The sequence below is a fragment of the Heptranchias perlo genome, chromosome 20 (genome assembly GCF_035084215.1).
Source record: "Heptranchias perlo isolate sHepPer1 chromosome 20, sHepPer1.hap1, whole genome shotgun sequence".
Taxonomy (NCBI): Eukaryota; Metazoa; Chordata; class Chondrichthyes; order Hexanchiformes; family Hexanchidae; genus Heptranchias; species Heptranchias perlo.
In genome coordinates, this window is record NC_090344.1 from 19,204,449 (window position 1) to 19,227,864 (window position 23,416).

General features: G+C 46.9%; 1 long non-coding RNA gene and 1 other non-coding gene across 2 annotated transcripts; one reads left to right on the forward strand and one right to left on the reverse strand.

Moving 5' to 3' along the window:
- Nucleotides 1-5,879: 5,879 nt before the first annotated feature.
- On the reverse strand, nucleotides 5,880-5,952 carry trnav-aac (transfer RNA valine (anticodon AAC)). The gene has a single exon. It is a non-coding gene; the product is annotated as a tRNA-Val (tRNA).
- Nucleotides 5,953-13,049: 7,097 nt separating this feature from the next.
- Nucleotides 13,050-13,570, forward strand: LOC137335648 (uncharacterized). The gene is made up of 3 exons (XR_010966468.1): nucleotides 13,050-13,230; nucleotides 13,300-13,397; nucleotides 13,473-13,570. It is a non-coding gene; the product is annotated as an uncharacterized lncRNA (long non-coding RNA).
- Nucleotides 13,571-23,416: the final 9,846 nt, after the last annotated feature.

The window sequence follows — 23,416 nt, forward strand, 5'->3', positions numbered from 1 at the left end:
GGACACCTACAGACGCTGAAAGACGCCCTCGTAAGAACGGGATATGACGCTCGACTTGTCGATCGACAGTTCCGACGGGCCACAGCGAAGAATCGCATAGACCTCCTCAGAAGACTAACACGGGACGCAACCAACAGAGTACCCTTTGTCGTCCAGTACCTCCCCGGAGCGGAGAAACTACGCCATGTTCTCCGGAGCCTTCAACATGTCATCGATGACGACGAACACCTCGCTATGGCCATCCCCACACCTCCACTACTCGCCTTTAAACAGCCACCCAACCTCAAACAGACCATCGTTCGCAGCAAGTTACCCAGTTTTCAGGAGAACAGCGTCCACGACACCACACAACCCTGCCACGGCAACCTCTGCAAGACATGCCAGATCATCGACACGGATACCACCATCACACGAGAGGACACCACCCACCAGGTGCATGGTTCATACTCCTGTGACTCGGCCAACGTTGTCTACCTCATACGTTGCAGGAAAGGATGCCCCAGAGCATGGTACATTGGCGAGACCATGCAGACGCTGCGACAACGGATGAACGGACACCGCGCAACAATCGCCAAACAGGAGGGTTCCCTCCCAGTCGGGGAACACTTTAGCAGTCAAGGACATTCAGCCACCGATCTTCGGGTAAGCGTACTCCAAGGCGGCCTTCGAGACACACGACAACGCAAAATCGTCGAGCAGAAGTTGATAGCCAAGTTCCGCACCCATGAGGACGGCCTCAACCGGGATCTTGGGTTCATGTCACGCTACACGTAACCCCACCAGCAAAAAGGGGGAAAAAATTTATATGTTTTTTAAAATTCTCTCTCTCTCTCTGCCATTTTAAGTTTCTTTCTGCCTGCCTGTGTAAAAGACACAATGTATATCGAGTGTACTGGGACGTGCTGTTCTCCGTGACTGGCCTGTTTGAATAACTACGACACCTTTTGATTGGTGTGATGCTGTCCCAACATCGTATAAGATATGCGATTTGAGAACCTTTTCATTCAATCATCTGACGAAGGAGATAATCTCCGAAAGCTTGTGATTTTAAAATAAATTTGTTGGACTATAACCTGGTGTTGTAAGATTCCTTACATTTGTCCACCCCAGTCCATCACCGGCATCTCCACATCATGGATGATACCAGTGATGAGGGACTTCAGTTATGTGGAGAGATTGGAGAAGCTGGGATTGTTCTCCTTACAGCAGAGAAGGTTAAGTGGAGACCTAATAGAGATATTTAAAATAATGAGGGGTTTTGAAAGTACAAGTAGGGAGAAATTGTTTCCTCTGGCAAGTCGGTCGGTAACCAGAAGTCATAGATTTAAAATAATTGGAAAAGAAGGAGACCGGAATTGAGGAGAATTTTTTCACACTGAGGGTTTGTTAAGATCTGGAACGCACTTCCTGAAAGGATGGTGGAAGCAGGTTCCGTAGAATCATTCCAGAGGGAATTGGACATGTACTTGAAGAGGACTAATTTGCAGGGAAAAATGTGAGGTGTGGGTCTAATTTGACAAGTCTTGGAAAGATCCAGCACAGGTATCACGGCGGAATGGGCTCCTTCTGTGCTGTAAGATTCTATGATTCTATGATTACCTTCTGAATCATTACAATTGATGCTATTCAGTGTTGAGGAACCACGAAATTTACAACCATGATATTCGTCTTCTCCATTCCCTTATGAATATCGCAGATTATAATGTCCAGGCGGGGGTGGGACTGAATGGGGGATAGAGTGCGGAGATTGGAATAGAAGCCCAGCGGAATGAACTTGGTCTCATCAGTTTTTTCTCATCAACATTTACCTGACGAAGGAGGAAGCATCCGAAAGCTTGTGAATTTAAAATAAAATTGCTGGACTATAACTTGGTGTTGTAAAATTGTTTACAATCATCAGTTTTTGTTATTTTTCCTACCAGTTACCCGAAGCAGGCGGTGAACCTTCTTCTCGAGGGAGGAACGTCATTTCAGCTCAGAAGGAAAAAGGTATCAAGAAAATCGGGTGAAACGCACATGGAATGATCCGGGACTTACAGCACATCCCTTTTAAACAGACACAGACACGGAATGATCCGGGACTTACAGCACATCCCTTTTGAACAGACACAGACACGGAATGATCCTGGATACAAAACACAATTTTGGTCGATAAGTTTCTCTGACGTTGACCACAAGATGGACCCTTTTTACCAGGATTACCGCTGTACGTTGGTTGCGTCGCGATCTTCTCAATCTCAACACCTTCGTGGAAAGAACTGTTGCTGATTGCAGCAAACAACGCAAAAACCTCCGTCTGCCGTTTCGAGAAGCATTGGACTTGCAACCACACCTTCTGGATGGAATGAATGAGAGAAACAAGACTTGAACACAACACCGCATAAGATGGGATGCGAAGCGAACCTGCACGTGCAGATCACAATAGATTAACAAACCATTGCCTTAACCTCTCGGCCACCACATCACATAAGCAGAACTTGGAAAGCCCTTTTAATCAAAATGAAAATACTGGCTCTGTTGCCAATCTGAAATAATAACAGTCGATGCTGGAAATCGTCAGCAGGTCAGACAGAATCTTGAGATAGAGAAAGAGAGTAAATGTTTCAGGTCGATGACCTTTCGTCTGAGCTGAGTCAGAATAAAAGCGCTTTTATTTTCTTTTTTTGAATGCAAAGCCCTGGACTCTGAGGACATAAAGTCTGACCATACAATATGACCTGCCCATGCACCTAAATCGAGAATGTTGAAAATATCCAGTCAGCAGAAAACTTCGGTGGAAGAACAGATTTAGTCACTGCTTGCAGCATGCTGGAAGGACCAAAGATTTATGGTGAGCGTAGGGAATTGCCAGGATACCAAGCATTAGGATTAACTCGATATTTTGGCAGAGAGTCCGTTGATGAATTTCAGATGGAACCGCAACATATTGAAATCCAGTCGGTGTGTGAAAGAAAGCGAGTACTGATGGAAGGGGCAGGGAGTTCAGCAGTGTGGGGCCGTGTGCCGAACCACAGCAGTTAAATCCGATTCCCAATTAGTGAACCCATCCAAAAGTTCTGTTTGTTTGGTTGAGGGTTTTTTAAATTCGTTCATGGGATGTGACCGTCGCTGGCGAGGCCGGCATTTATTGCCTATCCCTAATTGCCCTTGAGAAGGTGGTGGTGAGCCGCCTTCTTGAACCGGGGCAGTCTGTGTGGTGAAGGTTCTCCCACAGTGCTGTTCGGTCGTGAGTTCCAGGATTTTAACCCAGCGACGATGAAAGAACTGCGATATATTTCCAATCAGGATGGTGTGTGACTTGGAGGGGAATGTGCAGGTGGTATTGTTCCCATGTGTCTGCTGTCCTTGTCCTGCTAGGTGGTAGAGATCGTGGGTTTGGGAGGTGCTGTCGAAGAAGCCTTGGCGAGTTGCTGCAGTGCATCCTGTGGATGGTACACACTGCAGCCATTGTGCGCCGGTGGTGATGGGAGTGAATGTTTAGGGTGGTAGATTGGGTGCCAATCAAGCGGGCTGCTTTGTTCTGGATGGTGTCGAGCTTCTTGAGTGTTGTTGGAGCTGCACTAATCCAGGCAAGTGGAGATTATTCCATCACACTCCTCACTAGTGCCTTGTAAATGGTGGAAAGGCTGTGGGGAGTCAGGAGAATATCCAGCGTCTGACCTGCTCTTGTAGCCACAGTATTTATGTGGCTGGTCCAGTTAAGTTTCTGGTCAATGTGACCCCAATGATGTTGATGGTTGGGGATTCGGCGATGGTATTGCAGTTGAATGTCAAGAGGACATGGTTAGATTCTCTTTTGTTGGAGACTGTCATTGCCTGGCACTTGTCTGGCGCGAATGTTACTTGCCACTTATCAGCCCAAGCCTGGATGTTGTCCAGGTCTTGCTGCATGCGGGCACGGACTGCTTCTTTATCTGAGTGGTTGCGAATGGAACTGAACACCGTGCAATCATCAGCGAACATCCCCGTTTCTGACTTTATGATGGAGGGAAGGTCATTGAAGAAGCAGCTGAAGATGGTTGGGCCGAGGACACTGCCATGTACTGTACATTACGTTTTAAATATTACAGCTAAGCAGAGCACTTGAGCAGTCGCAGCTGTGACTTTGACTTTTCACCCTCTCCTCTGGATCTCCCCGGCAACTGCCACGAGCCACAATCTTCTGTAAAACTTCTCCATCAGAAAGTTCCTCGCCTCAGTTTTCAATTGAAATAACGTCCATCTCTTCAGTCACGGACAGCCCAGAGAGAGTTTCTGAGTTTCAGGTCCCACTTTGCCTAAATCGTCCTTAAAGTATTATGGAAAAATGTCCTTCAGTTAATAATAATATAAATAAAAGTTCTTATCTTTTGGGGTTTTGTTCAGATTCCACGGCTTTCAAAGATCATTGCGGATATTTGACGAAGCGCCTCTTGATTGGCGGCTTCTCTTTGATTAAGATCCCGAAGCGATCATTGAGAGACCGAAAATCAAGCTGTTTGACCGAAACACTGATACTTCGGTACTCATATCAGCAGTCTGGGCTCTGGAAATGCATAGGTTGTGAGTTCGAGTCTCACTTTCAACAATCAAACATTTCACTGCGAGCATTTTAACCGGAGTTCAAAGTACAACTGGTAAGTTCCATGATGCATCGACTTCTTAATGTTCCCGTGTGGGCACTTGGGTTCCTCTGGCCTTCCGTCTTGCTTGAGCAGATGCGAGTTTCGTTGTTTTCGAGGGAGAGGGGGATCTCAGCGTCAGCTGTCATGGCAAAGGGGCCGTGATGAGATCTTAAAATCGAAGGAACCAAACATCCGATTATTCTGTTCGTCAAGCGGATATTCATCGGTTGCAATTTTCGTGTGGGGCAAATTTGGAAGGGAAATCTGCTGCCTGGTGTCCCTGTATAACGGGTGAAATTCTTCAGCTTTCAGATGTTAATAGACTGAAAGGTCGAGAGGCCTTTTCCAGCTCCCGTGTGGGACAAGTTCAGCTTTTGGGCCAATGGGTAAAGTGTTATTTTAATTGGAGCTAACGAATGACAAGACATTTGGCACAAACAAGAGTTCGCTGTCCATGTTTCTCAGATCATGTTCAATAAAATCAAGGATTCCCCTCAACACGTGACTGAGAATTTTATAACAGGGACCCTCCCCCCTGTTCGACGTCTTCGAGGGATAATTCAGAGTCCTCTTATGAATATTTAAGATAGGAACTTAACGACTAGCGAGCCTGGGGAGATCACTCGTTAAAGCATCAAACTTTTAAAGCGGGTACTGATATCAGGGTCCAGTGTTCAAGCTATAAATTTTGAAACAGCTGGTAAGTTCTGCCTTTGTTGCTGAGCAACAGCTCCGGGACAGATGATGCCTGCGATGTGTCGTCAAAGCTTCGGTGGTGTCTTGTTTCCAGGGATGGGCAGTAATGCGCTGTCTGTAGCGGGAATTGCAGCTTCCCGCCAGCAACGTGTGATTGGAGAGAGCGGGGCCGAAAGAGGGGCTTAATGTTGTTTCTGTCGTGGCCTCAATCAATCCGGGAGCTGGGGAAGATCAAACATCGAAAAACTGATGTTTGTTGCCGCGGCCGCAATGCTGTCTATAACTGTAGTTATTAACCGAAGCTGGACTGCAGGAGCCTTCAATGATCTCTCACAAATCAGCTTAAATTATTCGCAATGTGCAGCTTTGAGAGGGGCTTTCTGCACCGTCAGTGCAGGAAACGTGAGTGAGTGTGAAACACTGTCTGTATATGTGTAGAGTTTGAGTTTGTATTGAACTATACAGAGAATGGAAAATATACCTGTTCTGTGAGGTGTGGTATTTTATTCACATTTCACCACAGACTGAATTCTTGCTTTTTTCACACCGATTGATTTTTGGTGGGTAACGTTTTCAAAATGTTTCTGCCCGGTTTCGAACCGGGGACCTTTCGCGTGTTAGGCGAACGTGATAACCACTACACTACAGAAACGCTGTTGCACACGATCTTATAGGAAACCCTCAGAAGATAGCTGCCGTCTGCAAATGCTCTCAGTGTGGGAGACGGGTCCCTTTCCCGTTCAGAGGATTAACTTCTACAAAATAGTTCACTGTATTAATTTCGCAATACTCATTAAACTCTGAAAAAAGACGAATAGTTGTTCAAATCGCCATTAATCAACTGATAACTTTTTGTTTCAGGCTGACGGAAATCCTAACTTTTTTTTTTATGTATTCATTTACCAGGCAGAATATAGAAAGTTCAGAGGGGATGTGAAAGAGGAAATAAGAGGGTCAAAGAGAGAGTATAAGAATAGACTGGAGGCCTACATAAAAGGGAATCCAAAAGACTTCCACAGGCATGTAAACATTAAACGGGTAGTCAGAGCGCTACTCTGATCATGGACCATAAAGGAGATCTGCACATGGAGGCAGAGGGGTTGGCACTAAATGAATACTCTGCATATGTCTTTACCAAGGATGAAGATGCTGCCTGAGTCTCAGTATAGGAAGATATATTTGAGATACCAGATGGGCTAAACATTGATAAAGAAGAGGTACTTGAAAGGCTATCTGCACTTAAAGTAGATACGTCACCCGATCCGGATGGGATGCATCTTAGGTTGCTGATATAAGTAAGAGGGGAAATTGCAGAGGTACTGGCCATAATCATCCAAATATCCAAAGATACGGCGGTGGTGCAGAGGAGCGGAGAATTGCAAATGTTACACCCTTGTTCAAGAAAGAGTGCAAGGGTGAACCCAGCAACAAGAGGCCAGTCAGGTAACCTCAGTGTTGGGGAAACTTTTAGAAACGATAATCCGGGACAGAATTAACAGTCACTTGCACGAGTGTGGATTGATCAGGGAAAGCCAGCGCGGATTAGTTCAAGGCAAAACGAGTTTAACTAACCTGATGGAATATTTTGATGAGATAACAGAGAGGGTAGATGAAGGCAATGCAGTTGATACGGTGTATATGGACTTTAAAAAGGCATTTAATAAAGTGCCCCACTGTAGGATTATCAGTAAGATTGCGGCCCATGGATAAAGGGGGCAATAGAAACATGGATACAGAATTGGCTAAGGGACAGGAAACAGAAAGTAGTGGTGAGCGGTTGTTTTGTGGACTGGAGGGAGGTGTACAGTGTTGTTCCCCAGGGGTTTGTGATGGGACCACTGCTTTTCTTCATATATATTAATGACTTGGACTTGGGTGTACTGGCACAACTTCAAAATTTGCAGATGAAACAATATTTGGAATGGCGGTAAACACCGTGAAGGATAGTGATACACCTCAAGAGGTGATAGACAGACTGGCTGCATGGCGGACACATGGCAGATGAAATTTAACGCAGAAACATGCATAGTGATACATTTCGGTAGGAAGAACCAGGAGAGGCAATATAAACTAGAGGGCACAAATCGAAAAGGGGCACAGGTTCAGAGAGTTCTGGGGGTTTATGTGCACAAATCTTTGAAGGTGGCAGAGCAGGTTGAGAAAGCCGTTAAAAATCATACGGGATCCTGGGCTTTATAAATAGAGGCATAGAGTAAAAAAGCATGGACGTTATGATGAACCTTTATCAAACACTGATTCGGCCACAACTGGAGTATTGTGTCCAGTTCTGTGCACCGCACTTTAGGAAAAATGTGAAGGCCTTCGAGAGGGTGCAGAAGAGATTTACTGGAATGATTGCAGGGATGAGGGACTTCAGTTAATTGGATAGACTGGAGAAGTTGCGTTGTTCTCCTTGGAACAGAGACGGTTGCGAGGAGAATTAATCAAGGTATTCAAAATGATGATGGGTCCAGACAGAATAGATGGAGAGAAACTGTTCTCATTGGCAGAAGAGTCAAGAAACAGAGGACATAGATTTCAGGTGACTGGCAAAAGAACCAAAGGTGACATCAGGAAAATCTTCTTTACACAGCGAATGGTTAGGACCTGGAATGCACTGCCCGAGGGGGTGGTGGAGGCAGATTCAATCATGGCCTTCAAAAGGGAATTGGATAATTACTTGAAAGGAAAAGAATTGCACGGCTACGGGGAAACGGTAGGGGAGTGGGACGAGCTGGATTGCTGTTATATAGAGCCGAATGGCCTCCTTCCGTGCTGCAACCTTTCTCCGAAATCTATGATTTCATGGGATTTGACCGTCGCTGACAATGCCAGAATTTATTGTGTATCCCTAATTTGCCTTGAGAAGGTGGCGGTGAGCCGTCTTCATGAACCGCTGAAGCCCGTGTGCTGAAGGTTCTCCCACAGTGCTGTTAGGCAGGGAGTTCTAGGATTTTGACCCAGCGCCAAGTCGGCATTGTTTGTGACTTGGAGGGGAACGTGCAGGTGGTGTTGTTCCCATGCGCCTGCTGCTCTTGTCCTTCTAGCTGGTAGAGGTCGCGGGTTTGGGTGGTGCTGTTGAAGAAGCCTTGGCGAATTGCATTGCTACAGTGCATCTTGTAGATGGTACACACTGCAGCCACGGTGCGCTGGAGGGAGTGAATGTTAAAGATGGTGGATGGGGTGCCAATTAAATGGGCTGCTTTGTCCTGGATGGTGCCGAGCTTCTTGATTGTTGTTGAAGATGCATTCTTTCAGACGTGTGGAGGGTATTACATCACACGCCTGACTTGTGCCTTGCAGATGGTAGAATTATTTTGGAGAGTCATGAGGTGAGTCACTCGCCGTAGAATGCCCAGCCTCTGACCTGCTATTGTAGCCACAGTATTTAAGTTTTTTTACATATATTCGTTCATGGGATGTGGGCGTCGCTGGCAAGGCCAGCATTTATTGCCCAGCCCTAAACGCCCTTGAGTGGTGGTAGTGGTGAGCCGCTTTCTTGAACCGCTGCAGTCCGTGTGGTGAAGGTTCTCCCACAGTGCTGTTCGGTAGGGAGTTCCAATATTTTCACCCAGCAGTGATGAAGGAACGGAGATATATTGCCAAGACGGGATGGTGTGTGACTTGGAGGGGAATTTGCAGGTGTCATTGTTCCCATGTGCCTGCTGCCATTGTCATTCTTGGTGGAAAAGGTCACAGGTTTGGGAGGTGCAATCGAAGAAGCCTTGGCGAATTGCTGCAGTGCATCCCAAAGATTGTACACACTGCAGCCACTGTGGGTCGGTGGTGAAGGGAGTGAATGTTTCGGGTGGTGGATGGGTGCCAATCAAGCGGGCGGCTTTGTCCTGGATGGTGTCGAGCTTCTTGAGTGTTGTTGGAGCTCCACTCATCCAGGCCAGTGGACAGTATTCCATCACACTCCTGACTTGTGCCTTGTAGATGGTGGAAAGGCTTTGGGGAGTCAGGAGGTGAGTCACTCGCCACAGAATACCCAGCCTCTGACTTGCTCACACTATTTATATGGCTGGTCCAGTTAAGTTTCTGATCAATGGAGAACCCAGGATGTTGATGATGGGGGATTCGGCGATGGTAATGCCGTTTAAAGTAAAGGGGAGGTGTTTTGACTCTCTCTTGTTGGAGACAGTCATTGCCTGGCACTTGTCTGGCGCCAATGTTACTTTGCACTTATCAGCCCAAGTCTGGATGTTGTCGAGGTCTTGTTGAATGCGAGCTCGGACTGCTTCATTATTTGAGGGATTGCGACCTAGTGCACTGCCCTGAAGAACTCCTGCAGCAATGCCCTGGGACTGAGATGATTGGCCTCCAACAACCACTACCATCTTCCTTTGTGCTCGGTATAAATCCAGCCACTGGAGAGTTTTCCCCTTGATTCCCATTGACTTCAATTTTACGAGTGCTCCTTGGTGCTACACTCGGTCAAATGCTGCCTTGATATCAAGGGTCTGTAACTCTCACCTCACCTCTGGAATTCAGCTCTTTTGTCCATGTTTGGACCAAGGCTGTAATGAGGTCTGGAGCTGAGTGGTCCTGGCGGAACCCAAACTGAGCATCGGTGAGCAGGTTATTGGTGAGTAAGTGCCGCTTGATAGCACTGTCGACGACACCTTCCATCACTTTGCTGATGATTGAGAGTAGACTGATGGGGCGGTAACTGGCCGGATTGGATTTGTCCTGCTTTTTTGGACAGGACATACCTGGGCAATTTTCCATATTGTCGGGTAGATGCCAGTGTTGCAGCTGTACTGGAAAAGCTTGGCGAAAGGGGCGGCTAGTTCTGGAGCACAAGACTTCAGCACGACAGTCGGGATGTTGTCCGGGCCCATCGCCTTTGCTGTATCCAGTGCACTCCAGCCGTTTATTGATATCACATGGATTGAATGGAGTTGGCTGAAGATTGGCTTCTGTGATTTTGGGGATATCCGAAGGAGGCCCAGATGGATCATCCACACGGCACTTCTGGCCGAAGATGGTTGCAAACGCTTCAGCCTTGTCTTTTGCACTCATGTGCTGGGCTCTGCCATCATTGAGGATGGGAAGGTTTACAGAGCCTCCTCCTCCCATTACTTGTTTAATTATCCACCACCATTCACGACTGGATGTGGCAGGACTGCAGAGCTTTGATCTGATCCGTTGGTTGTGGAATCGCTTAGCTCTGTATATAGCATGTTGCTTCCGCTGTTTATCATGCATGTAGTCCTGAGTTGTAGCTTCACCAGGTTGACACCTCATTATTTGGACGCCTGGTGTTGCTCCTGGCATGCTCTTCTACACTCCTCATTGAACCAGGGTTGATCCACTGGCTTGTTGGTAATGGTAGAGTGAGGGATATGCCGATCCATGAGATTACAGATTGTGCTGCTGCTGATGGCCCACAGCAACTCATGGATGCCCAGTTTTGAGCTGCTAGATCTTTTCTGCATCTATCCCATTTCGCACGATGGTAGGGTCACACAACACGTTGGATGATATCCTCAGTGCGAAGACGGGACCTTGTCTCCATGAGGACTGTGCAGTGGTGTCATGGAACAGATGCATTTGCGACAGGTAGATTGGTGAGGACAAGTAAGCGTTTCCCTCGTGTTGGTTCGCTCAACACCGAATGCAGGCCCAGTCTCGCAGCTATATCCTTCAGGACTCGACCAGCTCGGTCAGTGGTGGACATTGAAGTCTCCCACCCAGGGTACATTCTGTGCCCTTGCTACCCTCAGTGCTTCCTCCAAGTGGTGCTCAACATGGAGGAAGACTGATATCATCAGCTGAGGGAGGACGGTCGCTGCTCATGAGCAGGAGGTTTCCTTGCCCATGTTTGACCTTATGCCATGAGTTTTCATGGGGTCCAGAGTCAATGTTGAGGACGACCCAGGGCCACTCTCTCCTGACTGTATATCACTGTACCGCCACCTCTGGTCGGATCTGTCCTGCCGGTGGGACAGGACATCCCCAGGGATGGTGATGGAAGAGTCTGGGACGTTGGCTGAAAAGCATGATTCTGTGAGCATGGCTATGTCAGGCTGTTGCTTGACTCGTCTGTGGGACAGCTCCCCCAATTTTGGCACAAGTCTCCAGATGTTAGTGAGGAGGACATTGCGGGGTCAACTGGGCTTGTTTTGACCTTTGTCGTATCCCGTGCCGAGTGGTCCGTCCGGTTTTATTCTTATTATGACTTTTTTTTCAGCGAGATTTATACAACTGAGTTGCTTGCTCGGCCATTTCAGAGGGCAATTAAGAATCAACCACATTGCTGTGGGTCTGGAGTCACATGTAGGCCAGACCGGGTAAGGACGGCAGGTTTCCTTCTTTGAAGGATATTCGTGAAGCAGATGGGTTTTCACGACAATCCGGTCGTTTCATGGCAACCCATTACTGATACCAGTATTTTAATTCCAGATTTTATTTAATTAATTGAAATTAAATTCCTCAGCTACCGTGGCGGGATTTGAACTTATGACTTGGAGATTATTCAGCCAGGCCTGCTGGATTACTATTTCAGTAACATAACCACTCTGCTACCGTACCGTATCTGGACAATGACATATTGATTTCACTCTGTTTATTAATTAGTTTTAAAAAACCCGCATTCCCAACGGTCACACGGAGATGGGGCCTATTTTTAATAAAATATTAAAGGTGACGTTGGGTCTAAAAAATAAAGGTGATTAAAAAAGCAAAAAAAGAACAAATAATGCGGTTTGGTTGTGATGAAGAAATCGAGGTGTCGTTGGACCCAGTCTCACCTTTATTCTGCCATTGAAAACAGGCCCATCCGTGTGAGCCGTGCGAATGCGGGTTGATGTTCGGGAGCTCGTGGGCCACGGACTCTGCCTCAGGCTGATTGGGACATTCCGTTACTGCGGGTTAAACAGCGCTGCTATAAAAAGGGGAAGTCGGTTTTCCGTTATCACTTACTTAGAAGAGTTCGCTTGTTATAATGGAGGGGTTGGGGATTCTTGTTTTGTTATTTGTTGTAATCTGTTCAGCTCAGCCGCCCTCTCTTCTTTTCCCCGCCGATAAATGTTGGTTGTCTCCTAAAAACCGCAAAGACTGCGGATTTCCGGGAATTGAAGCGAGTGAGTGTTTGCAGAGAGGCTGCTGCTTCGATGCGGGGAATCGGGATGCGCCGCCGTGTTTCTATTCACTGGACAATCTGCCAGGTGGGTGTATTCTTGGTCTGTCTATATTCTGGGCCAGGACTTTCCAGGGTCACCCGCAATCCAGCTGCACGCGGTTTCCCTGGACAGTTTCACACCTCTCCTTCCTGTCCTACAACGCCAGTTGGAAATTCAAACGTTTCCAGTCCGGAGAGTGGAACCGGTGGTGGGATTGGGAGCTTCCAATCCCGCAGAGTAGATTTGATGGTGGGATTGGGGGGCTGTTAATCAGATACAGAAAGGGCAATAGTTAATCGCCCTTTGACCCAATATCTGCAGTTCGAATCATTCTACTGTTGCTCGATAACTTGGGAGTCACACTGAGGAAGGGCAGAGTGAACGAGCTCCGGCCCCTGCTGCCACTGACCATTTGGATTTGATATTTGATTTCTATCGGAGATGCGGGCAATTTAAGTCCAAGCAGCGCGGTGATGAGCTGTAGTTGGTCCACTGGTCTCCATTAGACAGATAATGGGGTGGGATAGAAACTGAAACATTGATGGGGTTTGTCCCCCTCCCGGTAACGGTTCCCTTGACCCTCCCCGTGGGGCAACTAACCGCCTTCCATTGCCTCTCTTGCAGTCTGCACCAAGGATGGGCGGGTCCTGATCGCGATCTCCAAGGATTTGACGCTGCCTCCTGTAAACCTAACAACCCTCCATCTGAAGGATGGAGACGGAGCTGAGTGCAGTCCAACCGTGGCCTCTGCAGACACTGTGCTCTTTCAGTTCGCAGTCACTGAATGTGGCGCTACTCAGCGGGTAGGTATTGCGGGCTGGGAGTCCCGTCAATGGCTCAGTTCGGGACTGATGGTCTTCTGTCTCTTGTAGCTGGACGGCGTGAACATCCTGTATGAAACGGATGTGTTGGGTGAGTTTGAGATCTTGGATGGCGCTTTGGGATCGGTGACCCGGGACAGCCCTTTCAGGTGAGAATAGGAGCACATTCAGCGGGTAGAGACAGTGAGGAGCTGAATTCTCCAGCCGTGTCCGTTCTCTTGCAGGCTCCATGTTCAGTGCAGTTACAAGGGAAGCCAGGAGTCTGATCTGCTGGTGAAGCCCAGAGTTTACACCCTTTCTCCGCCACTGCCAGCTACTGAGGCCGGGATCCTGCTTCTGGAGCTGAGAATAGCGTGAGGTAACGAGTGCTCGCTGATAGTAGTGTCCAAATTCAGTCTCTCTCCAAATAGTGCCCGCCCTTCATCTTTCTCTTTCCAGATGGTGGCAACCGGAGCTGGTACGTGGCCAGTGACTACCCGATCCTGAGTGTGCTCCGGGACCCCGTGTTTGTGGAGGTTCGTGTTCTGAACCGGAACGATCCGTCCCTTGTGCTGGTGCTCAATGACTGCTGGGCGACCCCCACCCCCGAGCCGTATTCGGGGCTCCGATGGGACCTCCTGGTGGGCAGGTAAGGGAGCGAGTGAGGGGGCTTGTGGCAGTGTGGGGATTGGTGAGGGGGCGACATGGGCGGGGATTAATACAGAAATCATTACTTCAGTCCGGGTTAGTGATTGGGGAAATATTCCTTCGAAGGTGACATTTTGGTCCATTCTCCGGAATAATTGGGTTGATGTAAACCTATAACCGTGTGGCCATCTATTGGAGGTCTCCTCTCCCCGTGACGCCTCTCTGCCTCTGTTCCAGGTGCCCCTTTGCTGGTGATAACTACAAAACCCGCCTCCTACCAGTAAACGCTGCTTCCCATTTGCGGTTCCCAACTCACCATAATCGTTTTGTAGTCAGCACGTTCGCTTTCTGGGACCGAGTTTCGGGCCGGGCTCTGACCGGAGAGGTGGGTTTCCTTCAGTGCTTCTTTCCCAGTCACTTGGTATCACTTGTTCCCTGGCTCTTAATAAGTGAGCAGGCCTCTGTTGGTCGGTTGACTGTAGAAGCATTAATCTGACTGTAACCTGTGGGATTGACCATACCGCACTGTCCCTTTGCAGGTTTATTTCCACTTTAGTGCTGAGGTTTGCGACCCTTCCACCCGAGAGAACTGCACGGCTCCCTGCAGCTCCAGTAAGTACCTGTGATCTGACTAGAAACGAATCCCTGATTGGGAGGGGTGGGTGTGGGACATCTGGACATGGGGCTCCCTCACCCTGTGCCCAGTGCTCGGCCACTTGCTGAGTGTCCCGGATCTGGGAACTTGTCCCGTTCCATTCGGTGCCGGTTTCCATTAGACTAGCAATCTCGGTCAGCGGGTCTGAGCACATCTTGCACCAGGTCAGTCATGGTGAAGGATGCTCTAATCCTTGAGCTGGGATGAATGAAGTATTTTTGGTTCCTTGCTACTTGCCCGGATGCTGAGCTGTCCTAATTGCCGATCCCTGAGGAGCAGAATCCCCGTTGTTGGCACGGGTGTGTTCCACATCCGGTTCGGAAGAGTCCACCCTTGGCCTTGGAGAACATTTAACCAGCATCTAACTATCATCATTCGAACACTGGGAATTCAGGGTGGAACCGAACGGATGTCCCGGGGCCGGACACCTGGCCAATTGTCAAAGTCTCATGAAACTGCGGGTCAAAGTAATGCATCAAACAGTGTCTCTTCACCAGGAGACCAGACTGGCCATTGTGGCGGCAGCAATTGCAAACTCTGCTCAGATGCCGCGTCCTTCTGAGAATCGGTTTGGTGAGAACCAGATGCAATTATAGCCGGAACTCTTAACTCAGTCCGGTACCCAGGGCCTTGATGTTTTTTACATGAGGCCATCTGGTTCAGGATTTGCAGAGAGCTGAAGATTTAATCATTCACCATAAACTGTCTCTTGTTCTCCTTGTCCCCCAGAAAGGCGAAGAAGCGCCGATGACCGGTCTGGGGTTTTGGTGACCGCTAATGGACCCATCCTTTTCCTGGAAGGTGAAGCGAGGTTGGCTGCTCGAATCCACCAGGACGAGAAAGGTAAGCAGTAAGCTCCACTTGTGTCGAGTGATGGAGTATCTGGTGCCCATCTAACCCTGGATTCTCCCCACAGATGCTGCTGTTGATTCACCCTCCCGTGTTCCTGGATTGGCGATTGGGGTGGCGCTGCTCTCCGTGGCCCTGTTGGTCGGGACTGTTGCTATGTGGAAAATGGAGCCTGGCCGCAGGGTGGGCTCCGAGTGCAGCTCTATGGAACTGTAGATGTCTGTTGGATAATAAACTCCTGTTATAGATGATTGCAGGTCTCGTGTTATCTTCCAAATGCTCGCTGGATTTTACTCTCTTCAGTGAGTTAACTTGGTGCCTGGTTTGAGAATTGTTTGTGCAGCATCCGACGGCTGCAGCCAACAATTACCCCTGCCCCCACCCCCACCATTCGGATTGAGATCCGGGGCAAAGTTGCGGTGGGTTTGTCGTAAAATGGTGTCGGGCAGGAATGACTGGTTCATTTGCCTCTAACTCTGATCCTGTGGGTTGGTCCTGGGCCCATGTCTCTGGAATTACCTATTCCCTGAGGGCATCGATTGACCACTTTGCCAAGCCTGAAGTGTTGGGCTCTCCTCGCATGCCTGCTGGCTGCTGGTCTCTCCGGCTTTTGGAACAGGAGAATGGACCAGATGAATATGTGGCTGCAGGGATGGTGTGCGAGGGATTTAAGTTCCTGAGACATTGGGACCGGTTCTGCGGAAGGTGGGACCTGTACAAGTGGGATGGGCTACCCAGGACCAGGACCAGGACCGATGTCCTCGTGAAGGTGTTTGCTAGTGCTGTTGGGGATGGGAATTTGAGCAGGGAGGCAGAGGAGGTTGAAACAAGACAGAACGGGAAGAAGCAATAGTGGAAGGCAGAAAAAACAAATAGGCTCATAGTGTAAAACAATACTAAGATGCCTAGCAATCTTCAAAACCAGTCTAAAGGCGTTGTCTTAATGTGCAGAGCATTCGCAATAAGGTAGATGTATTAAATGCAGATCGATATTAACGGGTATAATGTAGTTGCGATTATGGAGACATAGTTGCAGGGTGACCAAGGATGGGTCCTGAACATCCACGGGTATTTAATATTTAGGAACGACAGGCAAAAAGGGGAAAGGAGGTGGGGTAGCGTTGCTAGTCAAGGAGGAAATCAATGCAATAGTAAGGAAGGATATTTCCTCCGAAAATCAGGATGTGGAATCTCTATGGGTGGAGCTAAAACACCGAGGGGCAGAAAGCGTCGGTGGGGGTTGTCTATTGCCCCCTCCCCCCCAAATTGTAGGGGAGGGCATTAAACAGAAAATTAGGGACGCATGCAGGAAGGGTACAACTATAATCATGGGTGACTTTAATTTACACATCGATTGGTCAAACTAAATTAGCAATAATACTGTGGGGGAGGAATTCCTGGAGTGTGTACGTGATGGATTTCTAGACCAATATGTTAAGGAACCAACTAGAGAACAAGCGATCCTAGACTGGGTATTGTGCACTGAGAAAGGATTAATTAACAATCTTGTTGTGCGGGCACCCTGAAGGAAGAGCAACCATAACTTGATAGAATTCCTCATTAAGATGGAGAGTGAAGTAGTTGAATCCGAAACTAGGGTCCTGAATCTAAATAAATGAAATTACGAAAGTATGAGGTGTGAGTTGGCCAGGATAGATTGGGGAACTTTACTAAAAGGGATGACGGTCTGGAGGCAATGGCTAATATTTAAAGAACGTGTGCAGGAATTACAACAATTATTCATTCCTGTCTGGCGCAAAAATAAAACAGGAAAGATGGCTCAACCGTGGCTTGCTAAAGAAATTAGGGATAGTATTAGATCCGAAGAGGAGACATATAAAATTGCCAGAAAAAGCCGCAAGCCTGAGGATTGGGAGCAGTTTAGAATTCCGCAAAGGAGGACAGAGATTGATTAAGAGGGGAAAGATAGAGTAAACTAGCAGGGAATACAAAAACTGACTGTAAAAGCTTCTATAAAAATATGTCAAGAGAAAAAGATTAGTGAAGACAAATGTAGGTTCCTTACAGTCAGAAATGGGAAGTTATAATTGGGAACAAAGCAATGGCAGAACAATTAAACACATACTTTTTGTTCTGTCTTCACAAAGTAGGATACAAATAACCTTCCAGAAATGTTAGGGAACCAAGGGCCTAGTGAGGGACAAACTGAAGGAAACAAGTATTAGTTCAAAAAAAAATAGTGCTCGGCAAATTAATGGGGCGAAAGGCTGAAAAATCCCCAGGGCCTGCTAATCCCCAACCCAGAGTGCAAAACGAAGTGGCCCTGGAAATAGTGGATGCATTCGTGATCATCTACCAAAATTCTATAGAATCCTGAACGGTTCCTACAGATTGGAAGGTGGCAAATGTAACTCCACTATTTAAAAAAGGAGGGAGAGAAGAAACAGGGAATTACGACCAGTTAGCCTAACATCAGTCGTGGGGAAAATGCTCGTCTATTTAAAAAGATGTGATAACAGAACGATTGGAAGGCTTCAATGGGATTAGAAAAAGTCAGCATAGGTTTGTGAAAGGGAAATCATGCTTAACAAATCTACTGGAGTTTTTTGAGGATGTAACTAGTAGAATAGATAGGGGAGAACCAGTAGATGTGGTGTACTTGGATTTTCAGAAGGCTTTTGATAAGGTCCCACACAAGATGTCGCGTGGGATTGGGGGGAATAGACTGGCATGGATTGAGAATTGGTTGACAGACAGGAAACAGAGTAGGAATGAACGGGTCTTTTTCCGGGTGGCAGGCAGTGACCAGTGGGGTACCGCAGGGATCACTGCTTGTGCCCCAGCTATTCACAATATATATCAGTCTGGTAAACCTTCGTTGCACTCCCTCCATGGCAAGGACATCCTTCCTCACATAAGGAGACCAAAACTGCACACAATACTCCAGATATTGGTGTGGCCTCACCAAGGCCCTGTATCAATGCAGTAAGACGTCCCTGTTCCTGTACTCAAATCCTCTTGCAATGAAGGCCAACATACCATTCACCTTCCTAACTGCTTGCTGAACCTGAATGCTCGCTTTCAGCGACTGGTGTCCAAGGACACCCAGGTCTCGTTGCACTTCCCAATCTATCACCATTCAGATAACAATCTCTCTTTATTTTTACAACCAAAGTGGATAACCTCACATTAATCCACGTTATACTGCATCTGCCATGTTCTTGCCCACTCATCCAACTTGTCGAAATCACATTGAACAATATATGATATGGATGAGGGAACGGAATGTAACATTTCCAAGTTTGAAGACGACACAAAGCTGGGGTGAAATGTGAGCTGTGAGGAGGATGCAAAGAGGGTCCAATGTGTCGTTGTGGACAATGCAAGGACAAATCAAGTTTGAAAATACTCAACTGGGAAGACCGAATTTCAGCGAGTTGAAAAGGGATCGGGTCCAGGTGGATTGGAATCAAAGATTGGCAAGTAAAACAGTAAATGAGCAATGGGAGGCTTTGAGTGAGGAGATAGTTCGGGTACAGACTGGACACATTCTTACTCGGGGAAAGGTCGGGCATGAAAAACTAGAGCTCCCTGGATGACAACAAAGTATTTGAGACAGCATTTTGTACATTCTGAATACCAATGTCCGGACAGGTGTGCCCGCGGTTATCAACCACAACCTCGTCACCTGCACGCTGACAGATAAAAAGCGGCCACATTCTGCTTCAGTGAGATGAAATCCGAGAGCGGTTTCAAGGTCAATTGCAATTGCAAGTAGAATGCATTCAGAGGGCGTGAGATCAATGAGATACCTCCAAACACCCTGCCAGTTTGAACAGCAGCTCAAGATCAAAAGTCTGGGGGGGGGAAAATGAGGGCTCGTCCGGGATTTGAACCCGGGATCTCTCACATATTTCAAGTAACAAACCCGAAGCGAGAATCATACCCCTGGACCAAAGAGCCCGCTGGAAAAAAAAACAACAAGCAGTAATTTCTGACTATCAGCGGCCACTTTCCCCAAATTTCCCTGAAAAGACCGGAAATAAAAATGTGTCCGCACATTAGTGAAGAATCATAAAGCCAATGTCTTCACTGTTGGGTTTTGTTTAGGTCTCCCGACGCTGATAAAGAGGATTAGGGACAATTGATGAGTTAATGGTTGTAACGGTGCAGATACTCCGGTGCAACGGTGCAGATACACCAGTGTGAGGGTGCAGATACTCCGGTGTGAGGGTGCAGATACTCTGCTGCAAAGGTGCAGATGCTCGGATTTAAAGGTGCAGATACTCCGGTGTAATGGTGCAGATATTCTGGTGTAAGGGTGCAAATACTCGGATTTCAGGGTGCAGATACTCGGAAGTAGCGATTTGTTGCCGCGACTGAAATGCGGCTTTGAACTGTTGTTATTATCCAAGGCAGCGCTGCAGGATCCTTTCATGATCTCTCACAAATCAACTGAAACCCATCGGAATGTGAATACAGTTTTGCGTTTCCAAAATAAAAGGGAGTGACATTCATTGTGGAAACAGTCTGGTGTCGCTCACTGCAGAAATATCCATGTCAGAGTGAAGCGGCTCTCCTGCAACCTTCGGACCTTGTCTGTCAAGAAGAATTCTGATTTCCGCGAAGCCAATCACAGGTTAAATGATGGAAGATCGGCCGGACTCAGCTGGCCATCGAAACCGGGCATTTGTTTTGCAGCCAAAACAAATATCAGAAACCAGGAAATGCGACACCATGAAGATAAAAGTTACCCTACCGTCCCTGGGTGGGATCGACAGTTTAAAGTGGCATCTCCTGCTGCATCTGTGGGGAGTGAGAGAGAGGCACTGTCGGTATTTGCGTAAAGTTTGATTTTGCACAGAACTGCACAGAGAAACAGCAAATATACCGGGGCTGTGAGATGTTCTATATTATTCATATTTAGCCACTGGAATATCCGCAGTCAGAAGCTGAAAAGAAGGAGAGATAAGAGGCCTGAGAATAAACACAGAGCTGAATGAATTATGAAAGAGCGAAAGAAAAAATAATGTCATCAGTTCCACTTTGTCTCGTGCGCAATCTTGGGAGCTCCCCAATGGCCTGGTGGTGCGAATTCGGTACTCTCACCGCCGCGAGGTTCGATTCCCAGTCAGGGAATTAACTTTAAAAAGAGTTATGAACTTATTAAATTAATTACATAAAGCTAATTGAATCCTGTTCGTAGTTGAATCCCTGTTTTAATCACCATGAATCAATCGATAACTTTCTATTTCAGACTGATGGCGATGTTGACGTGGTTACCGAGAGACAGTCAAAACTTTAATAAGATTTTTATGCTTTGAATGTGATGATTTTTTTTCATTTTAAAGACTGCATCTTAAGAGTGGGATTAAAAACGCAGTGGAGTCGTTGTTAAATTTAACATTAACTGGCAATTGTCGCTCTTTATCACAGGAACGCCCGAACTGGTTCTCCGATCAAGATGAAAGTAACGCAACGAGGAACATCTGATACAACACGAAAGGCATCGGGCTATGACAAAAATCCCCACCGTTTTGCTTTTCCAAAATAAAGGGTGTGAAATTTATTCTCTGAACATTGGAACAGTCTGGTCTCACTCACTACAGACATCTCCATGTCACAGCGAACCAGCTCTCCTGCTGCGAATGCGGCCTCCCTTCGGGCCTTTCGGGGGCTTGTCTGTCAAGGAGAATTGTAATTACCGTGAAGCCAATGTTCCATTCCTTTATATGATTCATGTGCCTGATTCCCGACCGTAGGGTAAATGGTAGAATATCAGCCCTGCTCAGCTGGCAATGATTCCGGTAGATTTTCTTGATTCCAAAATATGCGCTGAAACCCTGGAACTTTGAGGCGATGAATCCTGAGGATAAAATAAAATAAGGGCTCGAACCATCAAACTTTCACGCTAACGGATAACACCACCGAGAACAGGTGAAGAGGTCACCTGCTAAACCAATAATTCACTGGGCTAAACTTTGAGATTGTAGCGACCAATATAACAACTGTCCACAGTCAGTGAAAAATGAATGGTTGAAACTTGCAGGAGTGAAAATCCAACAAGCCGGTCTTCACTCTTAAACCAGCAACTATGAAGAAAAACACGCCGCACAAATACTCGATTTCAGTGCGGTGACACTGGGCCAGAGTAAAGCTCAGTTAATATAATTGCCGAGTGGCTGGAGGGTGGATTTGGAACTCCTGATCGACCGCACTGTGCATTTTCCAGATCTGCTTGGAGCACCAATCCCTTCACTTCATCACTTACAGGGACAATTCGATTCTCGGTTTCTTTTCCCTGACGATTGATGAAATTTTACAAATTGGAAGCGATTAATATCAAAGCTAAACACGCGACCGACATGCTCACAGATACAAAGCGGCCACACTCTGCTTCAGTGAGATGAACGTCAAGGGCGATTTCATGGTCGAATGTAATGGCTAACAAAATTCATTCAACGAAAGTTCAGGTCGTTGAGGTGCCTTAAAAGTCTTGATTGTTTCCATTGAACTTCTTCCCAACGCGTTTGAGATTCATGTGGGACGATTTCGGGACGTTATTTCCTTTTATGCAAAAGTTTCAACTGCAGTTCAAGATCACAATACCGAGGACCACAGTTGTTCACAATTTATCAGTGCTGGGACCACTGTTCACAATTTATCGGTGCTGGGACCACTGCTGTTCACAATTTATCGGTGCTGGGACCACTGTGCACAATTTATCGGTGCTGGGACCACTGTTGTTCAAAATTTACATTCATGATTTGGACACGGGAATCGGAAGTACAATTTCAAAATTTAGGGACGACACCTAATTGCGAGCTGTAGTTAATACAAAGGAAAAATGCGAAAAATAAAGGAAGACATTAGTAAAATTGCAGAATGGGAGTGTCAATGGCAAATTAATTACAATATTTGTTGTGTACTCCCTTGCCTTTTTGCCCCCCCCCCCCCGACTAAATGCATTACCTCACACTTCTTCAGATTGAATTGCATTTGCCACTTTTCTTTCCACCTGTCTGCTCTATGGATATCTTCCTGCAGTCGACAGCTTTCCTCCTCACTATCAACCACAGGGCCAATTTTTGTATCATCTGTACATTTCTTAATCATGCCTCCTACATTTAAGTCCAAATCAATGATCTATACCATGAAAAGCAGGGACCTAGTACGAAGCCGCATGGAACCCCACTCGAAACAGCCTTCCAGTCTCAAAAGCACCCGTCGACCACAACCGCTTGATTCCTGCTACTCAGCCAATTTTGGATTCAACTTGCCAATGTCCCTTGGATCCTATGGGCTTTTACATTTTTGACCAATCTGCCCTGTAGGACTTTGCCAAAAGCCTCGCTAAAATCCATATAGACTACATCAATCGCGCTACCCTCATCGATCCTCCTTGATACTTCCTCAAATAATTCAATTCAAAAGACCTTCCCTTCACAAATCCACACTGACTGTCCTTGATTAATCCTTGCCTTTCGAAATGACGATTCATACTTTCCGTCAGAATTGTGCTCAATAATTTACCCACCATCGAGTTTAGGCTGACTGGCCTGTATTTACTCGATCTGTCCCTTTTTCCCTTTTCAAACAATGTTACAAGGTTAGCAATCCTCAAATCCTCCAGCACGACACCTTTTGCCAGGGTGGATTGGAAAATGATGGTCAGAGCCTCCGCTTTTTCCTTCCTTGCTTCTGTTAACATCCTGGGATATATTTCATCTGGGCCTGGAGATTCAGGTGGAGCGATTTGAGGACTTATTTTTCCTATTTGCAAACGTTTGTACCGCAGGTCAAGATCACAATTCGAGGTCCAAATTTGGACGAGTTCCGACTTTGAACCTCAAATCGTGAATTATGGCCCCACCCCAACGAGCCCAGAAACAAGAACGTGTCCTTAAATTAACGTGTGGCAGGCACATTCTATGAGAGGTCTGTCTGGACAATGAAAGGGCGTTTTTGAACAGTTATCTTGCTATCCGTTTCCTCCTGAAACCTGAAAAAAGACAAACACCACAGTGTTATTTTGTCGCTTAATTCCACAAATTACGTAAAATAATAAGCTGCACA